The sequence below is a fragment of the Sapajus apella genome, unplaced genomic scaffold, assembly GCF_009761245.1.
Source record: "Sapajus apella isolate SASKATOON/1434 unplaced genomic scaffold, GSC_monkey_1.0 scaffold167, whole genome shotgun sequence".
Lineage (NCBI taxonomy): Eukaryota > Metazoa > Chordata > Mammalia > Primates > Cebidae > Sapajus > Sapajus apella.
In genome coordinates this window covers 1,173,521-1,179,275 of record NW_022437107.1, presented here as the reverse complement: position 1 = coordinate 1,179,275, position 5,755 = coordinate 1,173,521, and the positions used below count along the sequence as shown (strand labels likewise).

At 42.1% G+C, this 5,755-nt stretch overlaps 1 pseudogene across 1 annotated transcript; it reads right to left on the bottom strand.

The window, feature by feature from the left end:
• Positions 1 to 1,847: 1,847 nt before the first annotated feature.
• On the bottom strand, positions 1,848 to 5,262 carry LOC116542346 (annotated as a pseudogene). Its single transcript, XR_004265178.1, has one exon. The product of XR_004265178.1 is annotated as a catenin alpha-1 pseudogene (transcript).
• Between the last annotated feature and the right edge of the window lie 493 nt (positions 5,263 to 5,755).

Genomic DNA, 5,755 nt, shown 5'->3' with positions numbered 1-5,755 from the left:
CAAGGATAGGAAGTAGGGACAGTAACACAGAAACCCCAAGGCAAAGGTGAATCTTGGCATAGGGATATGATTCTCCCTCTGCAACCAACCTTGGGAAGGAGCTCTGTTTGACCTCAAGGAAGCCTCAATCTTCTTATAGCCAAGACTGGATCTGATAAGTGACAGATAATGGAAAGAACTGAAGGCTCCATTAGCAGATAGGGGAAGCAGGGTCCTTGAGCTTGCTGTTCAAACTGACAACAGCATGTGCCAACTTAGCCATCCCCAGAAGCTGGATGCTGATAATAGCTCTAGAAGATGCAGTTCATCCATTTAGCAACATGTGAAATACAGCCAGCATGTTTCCTGGACAATCCTCTGTTTAATTTTGTTAATAAAGTGTTCTAGGGACTCCTGTGGAGAGAGTTGACTTGGGAATTTGGGAAATAAATAGTGAAGATAAATATTTCAACAGAATTTCTCAGAGGCACCAAAGAAATGTAATTGTGTCCAGGAACTGAAAATTTACTTTGACTGTATCACTGTCCACAAGAGATTTGTCACAGGGGAGCATGGCACATAGATTGGTAGGAGATGCTGAATGTAAGTCAATGGATCGTACAGTGTGTCCTTTTTTTTCTTGTCTGGCTTATTTCACTCAGTATAGTTCATTCTTGTTGCCAAGTCGTAATCCATTGTATGTACACACCACAGATTGTTTATCCATTTAATCTACTGATGGGCATTTAGATTGTTTCCAGTTTGGGCTACTGCAAATAAAGCTACTGTGAACATTGATGTGCAACTCTTTGTATGGATATATGCTTTCACTTATCCTAGATAAATATACAGGAGTGGAACAGATGAATTATGTTACAGGCATACATTTAACTTTTTCAGGAGCCTACCAAATCATTTTCCAATGTGTAGAAGAGCTCCAGTTTCTCCACATTCCTGCCAACACTTGTTATGTTATCTTTTTCGTTTTAGTCGCTCAAATAGCTGTGTAGCGGTATCTCCTTGTGGGTTCCTTTTACATTTTCCTAAAAAGTTAAGCATAATTCCATGTGTTTATTTGCATCTTTATGCCTTCTGTGGTGAGGTGTCTGTTCACATCTTTTGCACATTTAGTTGTTTTTCCTTAGTATTGTGTTTTGAGAGCTTTTTACATATTTAGGGTATAAGTCTTTTTTCAGATATTTTATTTGCAAATATTTTCTCCCAGATTGTGGTCTGTCTTCATTCCATCAACAATGAAGAGCAGAAATTGTAATTTAATGCAGTTCAATGTACCCATTTTATTTTTATTTTATGGATTGAGCTTTTAATATAGTACCTTGAAAAAATCTTGGACTTACTCAAGATCATGAAGATTTTCATCTGCATTTTATACTAGAAGATTCATAGCTTCTAATTTCACATTTAAGTCTATGATTCATTTGAGTTAAGCTTTTGTATATGATATAAGATATAAATTAAAATTTCGTTTTATTTTGCATGGATATGTTCATTGTTACAGCCTTTTGTTCAAAAGACTTATCCTTTCTCCACTGAAGTGCTTCTGCACTTTTTTTTTTCATGGTTTCATAGTGGACTTTATTGGGAAAAGTTAGTGTAAAAAACATTCAAATTCATAAAATTTAAATGAGATAGTAAATTATGCCTTGTAGTTGTAGTAATCACTATAGTTATCACAAATAAGGTAAAGTCTAAATTATTGCCTAAGCAAACACTACCCTGTCAGGGTTTTCTGCTGCAAGCCCAAAGTGGCAAACATTCCAATTATTAGAAGTGAACCCGATGATGAATTTGCATTAGAAGCTGGAAGAGAGGGGAAGGTGTGTTCTGATTATGGCATTATGACACTCTAGCCTGCAAAAAAGCAACTTTATTAATGTCCTGCAGCAGCGTGCATTAGTAATTGTAACCATGCATTAAAATTCTCATTTCAGATCATAAAGAGAGTAATCCGTTTTCTTCATGACACATTTAGTTTTACCGAGTTTGTCCCTCTAAAGACCTTTCTGAGAAGATTCCTTCTCCACAGACTGCTTCCTAAGATGCCCAGGTTGTTTACCAAAGGTCATCTTTGGTCATTTAAAAGCAGTCAAGCTGTCTGGACTGCATCCTCTTAGCTGAGGTTGAGCCAAATTCCCTTCTCAAACCCTAATGCTGCCACCACTAAGAGAATGGGCATATGGGCTTGGTCAGAGCATTACTAACAACTTTATGTGGGATTCTCTTTGGTTATGGAATTTTTACTTTTCTTTAAGCAGATAAAAAAATATAGCTAAATGCATTCTAAAATGCATTCTGAAAACATTTTTAATCAACTTAAACACAAGTACGTCCTTGGAAAATTCACCACCTGGACTGGTTCACAGTCTGCCCGTTTCCCCGTGGAATCTAACATCAGTGTTGTATTTATCAAATTCATGCAAGTGACAGACAGTGACTGATCTTCAGGAGCCCCAAGGGGTGGGGACAGCTGGCCTGGGCAGACCTAGATGCTGTCCATGGCTTTGAACTCGCTGAGGGCCTGCACCAGGTTCACGTGCTTCTTCTGAGATGCCAGTTTAATCTTGGTCTGTGTCTCATCCTGTTTCTCTCTCTTCACGAAGGGCTTTTTCTCTGGTGCCTTCATCTTCCATGACCCAGCAGGAAGGTTGAGGGAAGCCATACCCTGAGACTTTTTGTATTTGGTAGAGGAGACGTAAGATGCCTTCACTGTCTGAACCACAGCATTCATCAAGTTCTTGGCTGCCTGAATCAGGGACATGGAGCTGTCCACCCCAGAGACAATGAGCTGAGATTCTGTACCTCGGCCTTGACCTTGCAGCAGATGTTGAGCTGGTGGTAGTAGAGGGCGATGTGTTGCATGTAGACCAGCAGGTCCTGCTTGCAGGCCAAGTAGAGGCAGTGGTCTGCAATGGTGTGGCCAAGCTTCTCCATCCTGGATCCTGTCTCAACAATTTTCTTGGCAGCACTGACGACATCTGACGTATTTTTGAGTGGTCCTTTACCTCGGGTAAAGTCAGTCATCTCCATCAAAATCATGCACATCTGCTTTGCCAGCACAATGATGTCATTGCCACTGTCATCCCATTTGGACACTTCAGCATCCACCTTGCTCTTTTCTTCCTGGAAGCTGGCCACCTGTTCTGCAGTCTTCGCTTTCTGCTCCTGGGGAAGCTCAGCCACGATCGCCCGGACACTCTGGCCAGCTATCAGCTGATTGTCTTCTGTCTGGACGCTCGTCCTACTTCTGACATCGAAATCTTCCGTCTCAAAGCCGGAGTCATCCAACTCCTCAGGAGTTCTTATCATTAGCACTGCTTTCCTGATGTCCCAGATGCCATCATATACCAGGAGGGAGGCATTGATAAACTCATTCTCATCCATGGGCTGGGCAGGGTCAAAGCTGAGGGCTTCCACAGCCACTTCTACTTGCTCAGTAAAACGTGGCATGACTGTGTTAGAGAGCAGCTTAGTGGCTTCCAGAACCTTCTCTGTGTAGACTCCTGGCTCATAGTTGCCCATCTCTGAGGTGACTACGTGAATGACCCGGGCTGCCCAGCCTCGAATTGCACCAGCTATGTGGTCCAGGTCATCCACATCCTTCTCTTGGAGAGCAATGGCAAATTTGTTCACATCGTCCAAAATGTGATTCTCTGAGACAGCCAAGAAGGCATCAATGGAAGTTATGCCATTGACAGCATCTGTGAGAACAGACTTGTTTTCCCCATTGTTCTTTAAAAAGATCCATGTTCTCTTGGGCCAGTTTACTCTGTGGTTTTGCTGCTAAAGTCAAGGCAGCATTGATAACCTGAAGACAGAGGGCTAGACTGGCTTGCAGACATTCAAACAAGCTTTACACCTTCTTCATTATTTGAGATGGGATAGGCCAAGGTGGCAACCTCAACCAATTTGTTGGCATGTCCATGAAAAACTTGGGCATGCTCCTTAATTTCTTTCTTATTTCCATTCTTTGCAGCTTCAATCAATACCAAAAGTGGAACACTGGTTTCCAGAAAAGAATCTGAAACATGGTCCATGACAGCTTTGCAGAGCTGTCTACGCAAGTCCCTGGTCTTCTTGGTCATTTTATCTATTGAAGAATTGAGTGCATCGCTTCTTTCTTTATGTACAGCATAGCTCATGTACTCCAAAAGCAGGTCCTGCAGGGCCTGGCGAACAGCATTACATTCTGCCACAATTCACTCACGACGATCATCACGAGTGCAGGATGAGTCGGCCATCAAGGCAGCCCCGCTAATGATGCTTTCCAGGCGCTCCTCCAGGGAAGGCCTAAAGGACTTCTCAATGAAGCTCAAGGGGTCCACAATGATTTGTTTTTCAAAGTTATTGAGTGCATATGCCAGTTCTCCTCCTCCTCCCCCCGGTGCTGGGAGGCATCATCTGAGGCAGTGGCCTGGGCTGCATTGGAAATGCCTGTGACCGCCTGCTGCAGCTGCTTGTATATCAGGTCCCTGTTGGCCTTATAGGCTGCGACATCAGGGTGCTGTAGGCATGCCTGGGATGCAGTACAGAGGATCGGAACTTTCTTCTGCAGGATTCCTGTAGCTGCAGCCATTTGATCACGATGGCCAACATCTTTCAGTTCCTGTTGCCTTTTGGCTGCCATAATGTTCAGCTTATCCACTTCAGGTTTTAGGGCTTTATACTGTATTCCTAAGTCTTGTTCATTGCCAGCGTTCCTCAACTTCAAGATGCCATCTTCCACAACTTTGAGCTGAACAAGTAATTTGTAGACATCTGCCATGTCAGCCAAAATCAGCAACTGGGTAACAGCAGAGGGCAAAGCTCGAGCTGCCCAAACCATGTTGCCTCGCTTCACGGAAGAGCAGGGATCATCTGCGAACTCTCCCATAGCAGTTCATCAAACCACCTTGTTGTCGAACATCTTCTACAGCAGCCACAAGCTCCTCCTTGAGAAACTGGTTCTCCTTTGCAACTTTATCCCCCTTGTCCAAGAAATTCTCAGTTGCTTGTTCAACAGGTGCAGCCAAAACATGGGCCTTCTTGGAATGACCTCTCTTCTTACTAGAGGGCCCCTTACTATTGGTATTTACCAGGGTTGTAACCTATGTAACAAGGAGCTCCAAGAGTCTACCAACTGCCAGAGTCCTGATCTCTAGACTTTTGGGGTCCCACTTGACGTTTATGTTGCCTGCGTGAACAGCAGTCATTTCTGCAGTGAATAGAGCGAGGGCTGGATTCCAGAGGCCCGAAGCCAACGGCCGCTGTTTTGTCTTCCTCCTGCTTCTGCACTTTTCTTGAAAATCAACATCCCATAGAGGTATGCCTGTTTCTTGACTCTTTATTTTGTTCCATTGATCTTCTTATCTAATCTTAATGCCCATACTACACTATCTTGATTACCGTAGCTTTATAATAAGTCCTTAAATCAGGCATTGTTGGTCTTCCAACTTTGTTCTTTTTTTTTTTTTTTTTTTTTTTTTTTAGTTGTTTTGGCTACTCTAGGTTTTTTAAATTTTATTCAAGGTTTTAAAGAATTTACAGTTATTTTATTTTTTTCAAAAAAAAAAAAAAAAAAACCTGACATTTTTATTGGGATCCTATTGACTCTATTGATTTAGGGAGAATTACATTGTAATAATGTTGCATCTTCTAACTCACAAACAACATATCACTCTCAATTTATTGAGATTTAATTTAATTTTTCTCAACAACATATTTTGTTGTTGGTAGAAGTAGAGGTCTTTCACATGTTTTGTCAGATTTATCTCTAAGT